Genomic DNA, 15,251 nt, shown 5'->3' with positions numbered 1-15,251 from the left:
AAACAGATAAAAAAAGGAAATGGCTAAAGCTTTCTGTGTGTAAGAGCAGTAAAACCTTACAAAAAAAACAACAAAAGCAAAAACACTTTACACACACTAGATTATCTGCAAAGGAAGTCATTATTGGCTGAGTGTAATCTAGCGTGTATATAGCTTTGCTGCATTAATATCACTTTGTAAATGTGGGTCTTTGGCTGCTACAGGTTTAAGCTGGTAGTATGACTAGTGATTCATCTGTACAGAACCCATTGCTTGGCTGCAACTAAGCAACATATCTATACAAGCTTGTGCCCAAAATTGACGCTCTAGGGATCAAGCCCTGATCCCTACTGGGGATCGTTCTAGAGCACAATCTTAAAAAAAAAACATACCAAGAATATAAATCGGTTCAACTCCCAGCAGATTTGATCACCCTGATGGAATCTGCCAGAAATCCATTGCCCCCAACATGTTCGATTGATCTATTGATTCTGACCTAGAATTAATCGCAACTATTGATCGGACAGGACAGAAAATCCGACAAGCTGTGGTTGATGGGCTATAGCACTGCGCTGCATTAAACCAATCCAGTACTGTGGCTAAATTTATTTTCTAATGAAAACTATTGAATATGGATGTGATGTTTGTGGTAGGAATCAATCACAATCCGATCAGATTCTGAATGATCAGTTTGCCAAATCAGGGGAAGTTCTATGAGTGTACGGCCATCTGAAGCTTTAAATGGAAGGGCTCTCTTCTAGTGTGTTCTAATACTGTTGTAGAATGGGTGTAGCACCATTTCCTTGCAGCACTCAGTCTTCAGTTCATATCTGGACCTAAACACCATCTGTATGGAGTTTCCAACACCCCCCAAAAAAACAGATAGGTTATCTAGCATTTCTCATAATTTGGCCTGCTTAGATTATGTTGACAATGGCCTATGGCTGGTAGAGGTAAGATTTCTGACAGTTCGTGACATGACATAATACACTATGCGTGACCAGGGCTGTGAAGTTGGCACAAAAATCAGACGACGACTCAGTTAACTGCTTGCCGACCACGTCACACCGATGGGTGTGACCGCGGCAGCAGCCCCAGGACCGCCTAATGCCGATTGGCGTAAAGTCCTTGGGGCTCGCAGTGCAGGAGATCGCGCGCAGGCTGCGTTCGCATCTCCTGTTGATGGGCGGAGTGGAGCTCCGCCTTCAGTCTCCGAGCGGAGATCGGGGAGGGAGGGAAAAGTAATAATAATAAAAAAAAGACTATATTTATTAAAAATAAAATAAGAAAAATATTTACAAAAAATAAAAAAATAAACACAGGGGGAGCGATCAGACCCCACCAACAGAGAACTCTGTTGGTGGGGAGAAAAAGGGGGGAATCACTTGTGTGCTGGGTTGTGTGGCCCTGCAGTGGGTTGTGCGGCCTTAAAGCTGCAGTGGCCTATTTAAAAAAAAATTGCCTGGTCACTAGGGGGGGTTTAACACCACGGTCCTCAAGAGTGAAACCACCAACTCCAGGTACCCAAAATTGCTCTGGCTCTGACTCCTTGACTCCACAGCTCTTGCAGTGCTATGGAGTGGGTGCAAAAATCCTCCGACTCCTAAGTTTATGAAATCACCCACTGCAGGTACCCAAAAATTGTTCCGACTCCTCAACTCCACAGCCCTGTGTGGGGCGTGACATATGATATGCATGGTGTGACATAGGCTATTCGTAGCGGGACATATGCTATGCAGAGTGCTGCAGAAGATGTCAGCACTATCTATATATAAATACTTAATAAATAAAGGTTTTACCTCTATTTACAGATTACAAACTTTGCTATATGCACTTTGATACCTTGTCCTAGAGGTACTGTAAGTGTCTGTTTATGTTGATCGAATGGATATTATAGGCCAAAGGAACCTTTTGGAAGTTAGAGATTCCTTTACCTCTTATTGTACCACTTTGAATAGCAGACAATATATATTGAAGTTGCCAAGTTTGTTCTTAAAGTCTACACTGACATCAGTGAGTGCCGGAGTCATGAGCTGTTGGTTCTGAGGGATGGTCTGCTGGAATGTTTAATTTAGGCCTCTTTTACATGTGATACTGAACTACATACTTGTTTGGGGAGTTCAGCCTCCCAGGAGCTAACCAAAAACTGCCATTCAGGTACAAATACAATGTACCAAAATGGCAGTGCAACACACGTAATAATGTAACACACGTGGTAATGTTACCCAACAGCAGAAAACCGCAACATGCCAGGTCTGAGCAGGAGGTATAGCCATGCTCAGATGTGACTCCATGGGAAGCCACCTCTTCACCCCTGGTACAGTACGCTGGCAAACAACTGGATGGAACCAGAGTTGAGAGGGATACGGACACTGCCATATGTATTTAAACAATGCCAGTTGCCTAGCAACCCAATTCATCTATCTTAGTAGTGTCTGAGACTAAACCCTGGAGCAAGTAAGTGGCTAATCAATTAAAAACAGGGCTGTGAAGTCGGTACAAAAATCTACCGACTCAGACTCCTCAGTTTAGGATTCCACAGACAAAATTTTGGGGATCTCATGGAAACCCTACAAAAAAAAATGCAGAATAAAATTGTGCCACTTTTAGAACTTTTCCCTTGTACCTACGATTATAACTAATATTACACACCTCTTGGTTAACAGTACTAAAAATGTAGCAATCATCCCCACATATAATGAATGCCGCAATCACCACCCACATATGAAAAGCAGCAATTACCCCCACACACAACATTTCTCAAATCCAAGGCAGGATTTGTACTTTCTAGCACCCAAGGCCCAAGGCTGCCTTTACTGTAAACAGATTGTGAATCGATTTCAGCATGAAATAGATTCACCATCTGTGAAGCTGCCGCCCCCCCCCCCCCCCCCCCCCCTGCATACATTACCTGATCCGGCCCGCGCGAGTCCCCCGGTCTCCACTGTCTTCTTCTCCACTCTGGGCTCCAACTTCACTGTACTTCCTGTCCAGGGAAGTTTAAACAGTAGAGGGCGCTCTACTGTTCAAAATTCCTGTCGGGACAGGAAGAAGAGAAGCCTGCCGGAGCCCAGCGGAGAAGGAGCAGCGGTGACGGTGGGTATACGCTCCGGGCAGATAAGGTAATGTATTGCCGCTAGCGTTGGTCGTCGGACATTCAAACGTCGCTATTGACGCACTCCCTACCCGCTGGCGATCGAGCGAAATCTTCCGCATGGAGGTCGGAATCCCCCACGGGGGGGACAGGAAGCCACCGGAGCTGCTGCAAGGGCACAGGACGGATGCCGAGGCTATAAACTTTGAAAGACATACATACTGTATTAAAGTACTTACTACACCTCTCAGCAGGAAGAGCCCATACACTGTGCAGGAGCGCATTTGAAATGGGTGTGTAAAGCCTGGTACACAACGCCCGACAGGTCCTGTGATGCCCCCTTGACTACAGTCGTCAAGCGACGCTTCTACCCTGCCGGCAGGTATGCGCCATGTCATGCGACGCTACACGTCGGGAGCAAACAAGACTTGAAGTGATCATGGTACTTTGCGCAGGAGTCGTCAGGGTTCTCAGCGATCCGATTTGCCGTGACAGTCGTCATTGCAGCATGACTATTCTCAGGAAAATTGCGACGTGCGTGCCAAGCTTAAGGATTCGAGCTGCCCAGTAAAAAGGAAGCACTCATGCATGAGAGAGAGAGCAGATCTGCATGAGTGCCTTCTCTAACAGTGCATGCCTGGTTCAGAACTTGCGCATGCTTAATTAAAAATGTGCTTGTTCTTAACTTGGTGGGGAAAAAAGGAAAAAAAAAACCCACAAAACTGTTGAATGGGGAATGGGTTATTGAAGTACTTATACACAAATAAAAAAATAGCTATTGTTCAGTGTCCCTACACAGAGCTAGGAACATATCAGTAAAGTGGATCTTAGCAATAGGACTTCTGGTGATGTCTAGAAGAATGTGATACTACATTCACTTTCAAAATCATCTGTTCCAATAGTAAGCTTTCAACAGACACACATCTTTAATATCTAGCTATAATTTTTCTTTTACTACATGCACCACATGTAATAACCATCTGTTACTGACATTAACTTTTCCCTAACATTCTAGTTTTGGCTGTACTCATGCAGCTCGCCTTTTCTAAATTAATTAAAGGTTAACATGGCAGACAAAGCAAACCAAGAAAGATTATACCAGCACAGAAACCCAACACTTAAAAGGAAAGTTCAAGCAAAATAAAAAAATGAGTTTCACTTACCTGGGGCTTCTACCAGCCCCATGCAGCCATCCTGTGCCCTTGTAGTCACTCACTGCTGCTCCAGTCCCCCGCTGGCAGCTTGCCGACCTCGGAGGTCGGCGGGCCGCATTGCGTACATTTTTACGCATTCCCGCTACTGCAGGAACATTAACACATACATTTTTATGCGTTACTGCTGCCAGCGGGGGACTGGAGCAGCAGTGAGTGACTACGAGGGCACAGGATGGCTGCATGGGGCTGTTAGAAGCCCCAGGTAAGTGAAACTCATTTTTTTATTTTGCTTGGACATTCCCTTTAATGCTGCTGTAGAGTGCATTTTATATCGAAAGCATGAAGAGTATTATTATATTATATTATATTATAGGTAAAGAGAGATTATGAAGCTGGAAAATGAAGCAATGTGCCCTTCCAGAATGAAATATTAATTTCCAAGTTGTAAAGGCATCCCCTCTTACTGAGGGCCTTTATTCACTGCATGCACTTCAGTATGGTTATCAGAGAGCATGAGACTTGTAGAGTGCAAGGACACTTGCTTTGTCAGGAAAATAGCTGTGTTTCCTTTCCTCAATGCAAATCTAGGTGAATTTCAACAAGCAGCTTATTAGGTGCAGCCAAACAGCGCAAATGAATGTGACTTTCCAATCACACCAAAAAAATGCATAGCTGGTGTTAGGTACACCATTTTATGAGGACATTACCCCCCCCCCCCCCCCAACCCATACAAACAGACACTATTACTGGGAATGTGTGTGGGTTGGTTTTATATTACCTAGTAGTAAAAGAGTAAAAACTGCCAATCTTAAAATTCAGGTTACATAGCAACCCAGGATGATTTATACCCTGATGATGCACAAGACATTCATCACCACTTCCCCATTAGTTAAAATAGAATGTTTCCATGGAAACATTCTTCGTAGTGCTTTGTTTTATAGTATATTATTCTTGGGTTTGAACATGCCGCGCTTCACATGCCAGATATGGTAATAAAGGAAATGCTGAAGATTGGAGCAGGTTTTTTTTCACATTTTCCTTTTATAAAAACACAGATAAAGGAAACACTTGACTATTATTCATGTGAATGCTCATATTGAATTACAGAAGTATTGTATTGTATTAAAGGGAAACTGTAGGGGGGTCGGGGGAAAATGAGCTGAACTTACCCGGGGCTTCTAATGGTCCCCCGCAGACATCCTGTGCCTGCACAGCCACTCACCGATGCTCCGGCCCCGCCTCCGGTTCACTTCTGGAACTTCTGACATTAAAGTCAGAAAACCACTGCGCCTGCGTTACCGTGTCCTCGATCCTGCTGATGTCATCAAGAGCGCACAGCGCAGGCCCAGTATGGTCTGTGTCTGCGCAGTACACTCCTGGTGACATCAGCGGGAGCGAGGACACGGGCGTGCAGGCGCAGTGGTTTTCTGACTTTAAAGTCAGAAATTCCAGAAGTGAACCGGAGGCGGGGCCGGAGCATTGGGGAGTGGCTGCACCAACACAGGATGTCTGCGGGGGACCATTAGAAGCCCCGGGTAAGTTCAGCTCATTTTCCCCCGACCCCCTTACAGTATCCCTTTAAGCAATGCACTACTCACAATTTGCTTCATGTGGCCCCATCCACATATTCTGAATGGGCTTAACCACTTGAGGACCACAGGTTTATAACCCCCCATCCCCCCCCCCCATGACCAGGCCATTTTTTACAATTCAGCCTTAACAGTTTATTGCTCCCAGGGCCCCATAGCAGTTTTTGTGGCTGCTATGGCTATTGCTATGCCCCTGGCTCGGCCATACAACTTAGCACCCAAATTAATTTTACCTCCTTTTCTTACCACGAATGAAGGTTTCTGCTTTCTGTTGGTGGTCTCTGATTGCTGGTGCAATCTTTATTTTTTTTATTAATAAAAGATTATCCTTTAAAAAATAAATAAAATAAAAAAAACTATTTCTTTAATCCCCCCTCCTCCCCCATTAAATTAGCCCTAGACTGCAATACAGACACTACATATACATAGACATCAGCCTATGTATGGGATTAGAATGTGAGCCGTTGAGAGTTAAGTGACAAGGCTGTCCCCTGTACAGCGATGCACTAGATCGAAGTGCTGTACACTTAATTTCTTTTATTATGTTTATTTCGGCCTGCCAGCTCTGATCATGGCTGGCAGGCTGATCGCCGCGGCCCCTCACTGTTTACTGCAGGGAAGGTGTGCAAGCGTTCGTTTCCTGCAAATCTCAGCTCTTGCGAGGTCACGCCACCTGGCGTGACTGAGGAAAGAGAGAGCCACTCTGCGGCCATCATCCTGTGTTAGGCAGTCACAGATTGGTTAAAGGGAACCCAAAGTGAGAGACAGATGTAGGCTGCCATATTCATTTCTTTTTAAACAATGCACAATGCCTGGCTGTACTGCTGATCCTCTCTCTCTAATACTTTTAGGCTGTAGATGAGTGCTTTCTGAGTGCTTTTTTAACCATCAGCGCTTTCTGGGTGTTTTTTTTTTTTAAACCGCTCCCACTGACTTGCTTTAAAATCATGGTCAAGTTGGCGCGATTGCGATTTTTCAAAAACGTGATTGCTGCAATTTTACTATGATTTAAGTGTAAGTCAATGGGAGCGTTTAAGAAATGCTCAGAAAGCGCTGATGGTCAAATAAGCACTCAGAAAGCACTCATAGTTCGTCTACAGCCTTAGCCATAGATCTGAAAAAGCATGCATATCAGAAGTTTCTGACATTATTGTCAGATCTGACAAAAGGACACTACTGCAGACAAATAGATCAGCAGGACTGCCAGGCAACTGGTATTGTTTAAAAGGAAATCGATATGGCAGCCACCATATGTCTCTCACATCAGGTTCCTTTTAAACAACTCAACTAACTGAACTGGAAATAATGTAATATGGAATTATTAGGATAATGCATGGGGTGAGTATAGATACATTCTGCTCATATATTACTGAGGTTGTAAACTTTAGTATCTTTAGTGTTAAAGTAACAGATGATCATAATGTATTAATGGTGTCTGTTCTTGTTTTTTGTTTAAGTTGGGTTTGTGCAATCCAATCTAGAAACTCTTGCATGTGGCTTACACTCCTACACATGGAACTTATCGGGTGCTATCCAAAATTAATTCAAAGATATAGTTTTGCTTCCTGTGGGAATCCAGTTACCAACAGCCACTAACAAGAGATGAAAGTGTAAATGAGTGGAATGAAACCAAATGTGCTGAGGTTTGGAAATGCCTAATCATAGTAGCATGTGGCACATAAAAAAACACAGTGCAAGGCTATTATAATTTACCACAGAATAAAAACCAAGTACAGTATATTCACCTGAAAGAAATTCTGAACTGGAACTAAGAAAATAAAAATTCTAATAAACATCCACATAATACTAAAAGTCCAATTTATAAAAGTGAAAGGGGGCTATTTTCCAATAGGTCAAAATGTCAATGAAAATCATTGGGCTGTTCCCATCTAAAAAAAATGCTGAAAGCAATGCCTTTTTTCGTGACATTACATGCATTTGTCCATTAAAGAACGTTGACCAGTGCTAGAAAATGCCATTAACCTATCACTTTCAAACATGCACATCGTCCAGAAAACCATGCAAAGAAAATCACATCGGCACCCCGGTGAAAATTTAGCTGGAGGCCCAGTTCTCAGTGACGTTGCAGAATAATTCTGCATGTCAACTTACTGCATATAAAATTCTATGGGCCGGTTCACAATACTGCACTGTAACAGATCGGGGTAGTCTAACTCACTGCATGGAGGCTTTGTATTTAAGTCGATAGCCAGTCTCCATTGCAGCTCACACTCATAAAGTGTGCATTGTGCAACTGACAACTGTGAACCTAGCCTTAAAGGACATACGAGGTGAGTAATGAAAACTATCTTACCTGGGGCTTCTTCCAGCCCCTACAAGTCTCTGTGTCCCTCGCCACAGTTCCAGACCTCTCAGACGCAGTACGCTCGAGGTGACGCAGGCACATGCTAGCGTGTGCGCAGATAACCCAACCCATCCTGTGGTCTCCAATGTTGCCAGACTGGCGGCGGGAGAAGACCGGAGCTTCGGCGAGGGACACAGAGACTTGTATGGGCTGGAAGAAGCCCTGGGTAAGTAAAGATAGTTTTCATTACTCACGTCGTATGTCCTTTAAGGTGGCCATAAACCACACCATTTTTTTATTTTTTTATTTAGGTGATGATTGAGTGGTTTGTTTGAAAAATTAAACCAATCCACAATACACTATTCATTTTTGTTTTTAAAAAAAATAGTCATCAAAATTTTCCACCATCGCCAACAGATCAGAAGATTGAAAATTCAGGACATTTTACTTATTTTCTGATTAGAAAAATGTATAAACCGCAATCCGTTAAAAAAAGAAATTGAATATTTGGTGTGCATTGTGTGGCTACCTTAAGGGATTTGATCATCAGTCACCCTTTGTACACAGCAGATTGACTGTCTGTATACTCCTCAAGGTTATTTAACCCTTATGTTTTATTTTTGCATTACCAAATTACATTCAGTATTGCATTCGGCATTTTCCTGTGCAACAGCATCATTTGTAGGGTGATTTTCTCCCACTGGACCCAGAGCACTGTGTCTCAGATCAGTAGTCAGGCCTAGTTCACACTTTGTGAGCGCTTTTGAAAGCGCTTTTTCCTTCGCTTTCAGAGTGAATCATGCTTTGCTAAGCGCTTTTCTAATAGCTTTTGTCTGGCAATTTTGTATTTTCTTCCTAACGACACTTAGGAAGTGAACTCTTTGACCTGGAACAGACTAAATACAATGTATGTATTCTTGAAAGTGCTGGAAAAATCGCTTTTACAAATGCCCAGAAAATGGTGCAGGAGCTGCGTTTGCAATTGGAAAGGAAGCTCATCGCTCATGCGAGAACACTCACATAGAGCAACATTGCAGAAGCGCTTTTAAAGCCATTTTAAAAATCGCCAGCGCTTAAAAAAAGAAAGAAAAAGGAAACGAAAGTGTGAACAAGCCCTCACTGATGGTGTGGATTATGTCAGAGGACAGCATTACATGTCTGTAGATGGCAGAATAAAAAGGAGACCTTTGGAGAAGTCCATTCCAGGCTAGGCTGTCTCCACCAAGAGAACTAATGAAGCAGGTTTATGTCATGCATCAAGCCTACCTGAGTCAGTCACTTTGCTAAATTCTCAAGTGTTAGCAGCAACACTTGTCCTAAATGTAGTACACTGGCCCTTCCTACCACATAATGTACAACTGTCCAACTGCCCTAGCATGAAGGAAGCACACCTTTGATTTCTTACATGATGAAATGGGATAGCTAATTAAACTAGACCCAAAAATCTGGTTTGCTAAAGATAATAGCAGGAGAACCCCCAGTTACAAACTGTTTATGCAACAGTCCCTCTTCTGTGTAACAAAAGCGACTGCAACCAAGTAGATGGCATTGGCCCCATCTATGCCAGGTGATTGGATTGTGATAATTAATCTTTCTCTACCGTACAAAAATTGAATTCCTGCCCACAGAATCTGCCTATAAAATTTGATAAGAGGTCACTAGACTATGTTCCAAGTACCGTATATACTCGCAAGCAAGCCGAATTTTTCATCCCCCAAAAGTGGCCCAAAAGTTGGGGGGTCGGCTTGCTTGCGAGTCATGGGTAGGTGGGTGGGTAGGTGGGTGGGTAGGTGCTGCCCCTCCCCGCTCCGCCCGCGGCTACTATTACCTTAGGCGGCGCCGCTTCCTCTATCCCCGTCCTGCTCCGATAACTAACTCATTCACAGCAGCGCGCCCCTCGCTGCTGTGATGGAGGAAACCATAGCGAGCGGTTCCCATAGTAACGGCATCGCCGCTACAGGAAGCCGCTCTCTATGGTTTCCTCCATCATCACAGCAGCGAGGGGCGCGCTGCTGTGAATGAGTTAGTTATCGGAGCAGGACGGGGATAGAGGAAGCGGCGCCGCCTAAGGTAATAGTAGCGGCGGCCGCGGGGGGAGCGGGGAGGGGCAGCACCTACCCACCCACCTACCTATACTGGGGCACTATGCTAACTATACTGGGGCACTATGCTAGCTATAATGGGGCACTATACTAGCTATACTGAGCACTATACTAGCTATACTGGGGCACTATGCTATCTATAATGGGGCACTATACTGGCTATACTGAGCACTATACTAGCTATACTGAGCACTATACTAGCTATACTGAGCACTATACTAGCTATACTGAGCACTATACCAGCTATACTGGGCACTATACTAGCTTTATTATTAATATATATATATATATATATATATATATATATATATATATTATTGTTTTTATGACTTTTTACGCTTTTTTCACGTTTTATCCACGCTTTTACGGCGTTTTTCTTAAATTTCTCTAGAGTTGATTAATGATTTTGCGCGTCCGCCCATGGTATCTGACACGCGAATAACAGTTATGTTTTGTTGCTTTTAGAAAATACGAATACACTTTCGGCTTTCCGCATCTGTTGAGATGTAGAAGTCTATTAATGGTGCACCACTCGTGCCCTATTTTACTGATAAGTTGTTATATATGCTGTAATCTAATTTTATTGTATGTGTGTTATTTATTGAACATATGTTGTTCTTTTATGTGTTGCTTCCTACATATGGAAACGGGTTGTTTTAATGCCCATAATAATTTAAGCGCAAATCCCCTTTATGATTGTGGAGGATGACGCGCTTTTCTATTAATATATGCAAGCCCCATACTTCAGGATTGCCAGTATGCACGTATTGTGTGTTTAAATAAAGTTTCCCATGGCTTCCCCTAGTCACTATGACAACGCTAGAGGGAAGCCTATATCCCTGTGCGCTGTAACGTAGGACGTCATCTGACGAAGGCGCAGAGCGCCGAAACGCGTAATGACGTCGTACGCGTGCTAAGGGTCAAGCCACGCCCACTTCCAGTGAGACGGAACCCAGACGATCGGGACTCGCGCTGCTGGCCACAGCGCGTCATCCTCCACTGAACCAAAGCGGCTGGCTGCCCGCTGACACGCCTTCTTAATCTGTAAACATTGTGAGTATAACTTGAAACTGCAATAAAATTTCCCTCTTTGATGTAACGCACTATGGCGCGCTCCTCTTTTATCTAGAGATTCTTTGCCCACTATACTGGCTATACTGAGCACTATACTAGCTATACTGGGGCACTATGCTATCTATAATGGGGCACTATACTGGCTATACTGAGCACTATACTAGCTATACTGAGCACTATACTGAGCACTATACTGAGCACTATACTGAGCACTATACTAGCTAAACTGGGGCACTATACTAGCTATACTGAGCACTATACTAGCTAAACTGGGGCACTTTACTAGCTATACTGAGCACTATACTAGCTAAACTGGGGCACTATACTAGCTATACTGAGCACTATACTAGCTAAACTGGGGCACTATACTAGCTATACTGAGCACTATACTAGCGATACTGAGCACTATACTAGCGATACTGGGCACTATACTAGCGATACTGGGCACTATACTAGCGATACTGGGCACTATACTAGCTATACTGGGCACTATACTAGCTATACTGGGCACTATACTAGCTATACTGGGGCACTATACTAGCTATACTGAGCACTATACTAGCTATACTGAGCACTATACTAGCTATACTGAGCACTATACTAGCTATACTGGGACACACTAGGGGAATAAGGCAGCCAGCATTTCCTACCCCCGGCTTATATGGGGGTCAATCATTTTTCCCTGTTTTTTCAGGTGAAAGTTGGGGGGTCGGCTTACATGCGGGTCGGCTTGCTTGTGAGTATATACGGTATTTAAAGGGAATGTCAGAGGAATAAAATTAAAAAAATCGTACTCGGGGCTTCCTCCAGCCCCTTGCAGCCGACTTGTGCCCTTGCTGCAGCTCCGCTCTCAGTCGCCTGTGTAGAACACTCCAGATGACGTTAGTGCGACCGTGAGTGGCTCTCGCGCAGGCACAGTAGATGCCGACCCGGCAAGTTTGGCATCTGCACCAGAGGGGACCCCCAGGCCATCGTCTGGGTATCGGAGCTGCGGCAAGGGCACAGGATGGCTGCAAGGGGCTGGAGGAAGCACCAGGAAGTGTTTTTTTTTTTTTTGTTTTTTTTTTAATTCCTCGGACATCCCTTGTAACAACTACAATCTTACCAAATAGGTGACTGTAGAGCAGGAAAAATACTATGATCCCAATGAGACTCATTTTCCCTGTTATGGGAATGTGAATGGTTTTGGTGGCTGTACACTGTAATAACACTGTATTTGTATATGTATAAACCACATACTGTTGTGGTTCTGGAGTAAAGTTATGTTTGATAAGCATTTGATGTATGTGTTTTGCTCTGTAGCTAAACTTATTATACTGTTACATTGTTTGGACTAAAAGAATATCAAAACTGCAACATAAATTTGGTAACTATAGAACTACTCTGAAAGCAGTCATCTGCTCATATTTTACATAGTGTTACATAGTGTTACTTTTGTTCAAAACAGAGTGGCCTTTCAGTCTGAACTGAAACACAGTAAACATTACCCATGTGATTGAATATGGTTACTTTTGGAGTGCTTGTCAAGTGATTATACTGTATATAACATTTTTTTACAAAATGTCTAATTTTGTTGTGGATGTCACTGAGTGAAAAAAAAAAAAAAAGAGAGAACTAAATTAACCTTGCATTCAGGGCTGTGGAGTCAGATGCAATGTTTGGGTACCTGGAGACAGAGCATAAAAAATGCATAGACTCCTACTAAATTTAAACTCTAAATAAAAACAGTTTTTTTTTTCTTTTCAAACTCCTTTTGCTCATTAAATCAATTAATTTGATATGTTATTAAACTTGGGGTTGATGACTACAAATTAAGGTATACAGTAGTACTATACATATGCACTCCCTGCAGGGCTGTTGTGAATCCACTGAGATTTGCTGTGATCACGTCCTGCTTGAGCACCAGGACTGTGGAGTCGGAGTTGGAGTCAAGAAATCAGAGCAATTTTGGGTACCTGGAGTCGGAGGTTTCATAAAATGAGTCTGAGTTGGATGATTTTTGTACAGGCTCCATAGCCCTGTTTAGCACATGACCATTACTAGCAGTGTTCTCCCCAAGCTCTTTTAGCCGGGTGCTGCACCCGGCTAGTTTTGGTGAGCACCCGGCTGTCATTGGTTCACTTCCTCCTCTGCTGTAAGCAGAATTGTGCAGAGAAGCCCCGACCTTGTATTCTCTCATCTCACCCGGCTACTTTTTCATGCCACCCGGCTGGAAAAAAATTCTGGGGAGAACACTGACTAGTAATACAAATCAGAGACTTTCATACCGGTATCTATTACTTGAGGGCTCTTTCCTACTGGAACGTTGCATTGAAGCGATTTATCGCACTGCCAACACTGGGTAATTTAAGTCTATGGGGAAGTTCACATTACCTGCGCAGCAGTGCGCCGGAAGTGCTCGACCTGACGCGGGTCCATAACTGCGTTACAGCGCGTATCTGCGTTGCGCCGGAAATCATGTTAGTCTATGGCGACACAGGGATTTTAAAAATGTTGGCGGCGGTGGTGCAACGATATCACGACACGCATGCATATTTTTACAATATGCTTCTGTGCACTTCCGCATACCCAAAGTGGGAAATGACCACAAGTGGGCGCCACTTCCTGCTTGGCAGAATGCCAGACAGGGAACACTGCCCTTTTAATGCATGTTTTTGGCTGTACGGCAGGTGAGACGCACCACATCGCTAACTTACAGTACGAAACATGCCTAACCAAACTGATCACATCCTTCTCCCTGAGTTCTCCTAAACGTGACCATCACTAGTGCCTACTAACAGCACAATTTTCAGCGAAGATTCACCCGATCAGATAAAAGTAAACAAATTATCAGAAAATAAACCTGAATGATGTTACAAATCGACTGAATGATTCAAATAGTGATCATTGGACAATAATTTAGTCTATCGGAAATTTTTTTTTTATTAGAATTGGTTTTGAAGGGTAGGAAGTACAGCGACTGAAAAATATTGTTGTTCATACGTTGCAATAGGCTGTAGAAAATGTGTCAGTGTTCTAACGTAAAATAATAGAAAGTAATATATTATTTGTGTTTATACACGGCTCAATTCCTATCTTCTGGGGCCACATGGCATAATGGGCAGCCAGTTCTCTAGCAAAACCACTTTGGTATAAGGGGTCCAACCACAGCAAACATTTTAACTTTATTAAGCAACCATACATTTTTCATTTTTAGATATCTGAATGGCTGGCCATAGTTAGGTCCAACTTAGGTTAGGTTTTGTAAGGGCTCATTCACACTACTAAATGCGTTAGAAGTGCATTCAAATGCATGTAAAAAATGCATGAATTTGTCAGTTTGTTTTTGTGGATTTCATTGCGCATTTCCAAGCATATCTATGCTTTTTTCTGCATTGTCAAACTACTATGAAGTGATGTAGAGGGAAAGTAAACCAGCCGATTCTTGGGGCTCATCTGCATGATCCATGAGCTTAAACGCATGTAGCATGCATTACTATGTGCTCCATTGAGTTTTAATCACTCCCAACACATTGAAATGCACTGCTCAGCAACGCACTGCTGTACTGTGAATGTTAAAATGAAAGTCTATGGACTTTCATGTTACCATGTTTATCGCACTCTATGTGCAGTGCATCAAAACTCACTGCAACTCACATAGTGTGAATGAGCCCTGTGCATTGCAGTGAGTTAAAGATGGTATGGAAAGTCCATAGACTTTCATTTTAAAATTCACAGTACAGCAGTGAGTTGCTGAGCAGTTCATTTCAATGTGGGAGTGATTAAAACGCACTGCAGCGCATAGTAATGCATGCTATGTGTGTTTCAATGCATGGATCATGCAGTAGTCCAATGAATCAGCTGGTTTCCTTTCCCTCTATGTCAATTCACAGTGGTTCGACAATGAAGTAAAACACCTAGAAAATGTGTGGAAATGCATGGAAACGTGCAATGAAATGCACAAAAAAACTTACT

General features: G+C 43.2%; 1 protein-coding gene across 9 annotated transcripts in view; it reads right to left on the bottom strand.

The window, feature by feature from the left end:
* The window catches only part of SEPTIN11 (septin 11), a 146,320-nt gene that overhangs the window by 87,851 nt on the left and 43,218 nt on the right, over positions 1 to 15,251 (bottom strand). The window lies entirely within an intron of this gene.

This window comes from Hyperolius riggenbachi, chromosome 1, assembly GCF_040937935.1.
Source record: "Hyperolius riggenbachi isolate aHypRig1 chromosome 1, aHypRig1.pri, whole genome shotgun sequence".
Taxonomy (NCBI): domain Eukaryota; kingdom Metazoa; phylum Chordata; class Amphibia; order Anura; family Hyperoliidae; genus Hyperolius; species Hyperolius riggenbachi.
The sequence above is the reverse complement of the archived record's forward strand: the minus strand, read 5'-3'. Positions and strand labels throughout refer to the sequence as shown.